We start from the raw sequence: 3,224 nt of genomic DNA, 5'->3' as shown, positions 1-3,224 counted from the left end.
CAAAGAGGGGCCAAAACTGGCCATTTTTGGCTGCGCGAGCAAGCGGCGAGCGACGGACAGCAAGCAAAGCGAGAGGCAGCACAGTCCCTGCTATACGAAAGCCCCATCCAGCCCTGTGCCACCCGGGGGGTTCCAGGGTGCTGAGATGGCTGACATTTTGCTCCGCTCACGACGGTCACCGCGCAACGCAAGAACAGGCCAAAAACTTGCCAAAACGGCCCAAAAACGGGCCAAAACTGGCCATTTTTGGCTGCGCGAGCGAGCGGCGAACAGCGAGCGAAGCGAGAGGCAGCACCGTCCCTGCTATACGAAAGCCCCATCCAGCCCTGTGCCACCCGGGGGGTTCCAGGGTGCTGAGATGGCTGACATTTTGCTCCGCTCACGACGGTCACCGCGCGACGCAAGAACAGCCCAAAAACAGGCCAAAACGGCCCAAAAACGGGCCAAAACTGGCCATTTTTGGCTGCGCGAGCGAGCGGAGAGCGGCGGACAGCGAGCTAAGCGAGAGGCAGCACCGTCCCTGCTATACGAAAGCCCCATCCAGCCCTGTGCCACCCGGGGGGTTCCAGGGTGCTGAGATGGCTGACATTTTGCTCCGCTCACGACGGTCACCGCGCGACGCAAGAACAGCCCAAAAACAGGCCAAAACGGCCCAAAAACGGGCCAAAACTGGCCATTTTTGGCTGCGCGAGCGAGCGGCGAGCGGCGGACAGCGAGCGAAGCGAGAGGCATCACCGTCCCTGCTATACGAAAGCCCCATCCAGCCCTGTGCCACCCGGGGGGTTCCAGGGTGCTGAGATGGCTGACATTTTGCTCCGCTCAAGATGGTCACCGCGCAACGCAAAAACAGGCCAAAAACTGGCCAAAACGGGCCAAAACTGGCCATTTTTGGCTGCGCGAGCGAGCGGCGAGCGGCGGACAGCGAGCGAAGCGAGAGGCAGCACCGTCCCTGCTATACGAAAGCCCCATCCAGCCCTGTGCCACCCGGGGGGTTCCAGGGTGCTGAGATGGCTGACATTTTGCTCCGCTCACGACGGTCACCGCGCGACGCAAGAACAGGCCAAAAACTGGCCAAAACGGCCCAAAAACGGGCCAAAACTGGCCATTTTTGGCTGCGCGAGCGAGCGGCGAGCGGCGGACAACGAGCGAAGCGAGAGGCAGCACCATCCCTGCTATACGAAAGCCCCATCCAGCCCTGTGCCACCCGGGGGGTTCCAGGGTGCTGAGATGGCTGACATTTTGCTCCGCTCACGACGGTCACCGCGCGACGCAAGAACAGCCCAAAAACAGGCCAAAACGGCCCAAAAACGGGACAAAACTGGCCATTTTTGGCTGCGCGAGCGAGCGGCGAGCGGCGGACAGCGAGCTAAGCGAGAGGCAGCACCGTCCCTGCTATACGAAAGCCCCATCCAGCCCTGTGCCACCCGGGGGGTTCCAGGGTGCTGAGATGGCTGACATTTTGCTCCGCTCACGACGGTCACCGCGCGACGCAAGAACAGGCCAAAAACAGGCCAAAACGGCCCAAAATCGGGCCAAAACTGGCCATTTTTGGCTGCGCGAGCGAGCAGCGAGCGGCGGACAGCGAGCGAAGCGAGAGGCATCACCGTCCCTGCTATACGAAAGCCCCATCCAGCCCTGTGCCACCCGGGGGGTTCCAGGGTGCTGAGATGGCTGACATTTTGCTCCGCTCAAGATGGTCACCGCGCAACGCAAAAACAGGCCAAAAACTGGCCAAAACGGGCCAAAACTGGCCATTTTTGGCTGCGCGAGCGAGCGGCGAGCGGCGAACAGCGAGCGAAGCGAGAGGCAGCACCGTCCCTGCTATACGAAAGCCCCATCCAGCCCTGTGCCACCCGGGGGGTTCCAGGGTGCTGAGATGGCTGACATTTTGCTCCGCTCACGACGGTCACCGCGCGACGCAAGAACAGGCCAAAAACTGGCCAAAACGGCCCAAAAACGGGCCAAAACTGGCCATTTTTGGCTGCGCGAGCGAGCGGCGAGCGGCGGACAGCGAGCGAAGCGAGAGGCAGCACCGTCCCTGCTATACGAAAGCCCCATCCAGCCCTGTGCCACCCGGGGGGTTCCAGGGTGCTGAGATGGCTGACATTTTGCTCCGCTCACGACGGTCACCGCGCGACGCAAGAACAGCCCAAAAACAGGCCAAAACGGCCCAAAAACGGGACAAAACTGGCCATTTTTGGCTGCGCGAGCGAGCGGCGAGCGGCGGACAGCGAGCGTAGCGAGAGGCAGCACCGTCCCTGCTATACGAAAGCCCCATCCAGCCCTGTGCCACCCGGGGGGTTCCAGGGTGCTGAGATGGCTGACATTTTGCTCCGCTCACGACGGTCACCGCGCGACGCAAGAACAGCCCAAAAACAGGCCAAAACGGCCCAAAAACGGGCCAAAACTGGCCATTTTTGGCTGCGCGAGCGAGCAGCGAGCGGCGGACAGCGAGCGAAGCGAGAGGCATCACCGTCCCTGCTATACGAAAGCCCCATCCAGCCCTGTGCCACCCGGGGGGTTCCAGGGTGCTGAGATGGCTGACATTTTGCTCCGCTCAAGATGGTCACCGCGCAACGCAAAAACAGGCCAAAAACTGGCCAAAACGGGCCAAAACTGGCCATTTTTGGCTGCGCGAGCGAGCGGCGAGCGGCGAACAGCGAGCGAAGCGAGAGGCAGCACCGTCCCTGCTATACGAAAGCCCCATCCAGCCCTGTGCCACCCGGGGGGTTCCAGGGTGCTGAGATGGCTGACATTTTGCTCCGCTCACGACGGTCACCGCGCGACGCAAGAACAGGCCAAAAACTGGCCAAAACGGCCCAAAAACGGGCCAAAACTGGCCATTTTTGGCTGCGCGAGCGAGCGGCGAGCGGCGGACAGCGAGCGAAGCGAGAGGCAGCACCGTCCCTGCTATACGAAAGCCCCATCCAGCCCTGTGCCACCCGGGGGGTTCCAGGGTGCTGAGATGGCTGACATTTTGCTCCGCTCACGACGGTCACCGCGCGACGCAAGAACAGGCCAAAAACTGGCCAAAACGGCCCAAAAACGGGACAAAACTGGCCATTTTTGGCTGCGCGAGGGAGCGGCGAGCGGCGGACAGCGAGCGAAGCGAGAGGCAGCACCGTCCCTGCTATACGAAAGCCCCATCCAGCCCTGTGCCACCCTGTCACGACCTTAGCTGGAATTGCCTAAGGCGTGAGGCACCCTTGCGGCCGAAGACGCGA

The sequence above is a fragment of the Musa acuminata genome, unplaced genomic scaffold (assembly GCF_036884655.1).
Source record: "Musa acuminata AAA Group cultivar baxijiao unplaced genomic scaffold, Cavendish_Baxijiao_AAA HiC_scaffold_70, whole genome shotgun sequence".
NCBI lineage: Eukaryota > Viridiplantae > Streptophyta > Magnoliopsida > Zingiberales > Musaceae > Musa > Musa acuminata.
This window is presented reverse-complemented; position numbering follows the sequence as displayed.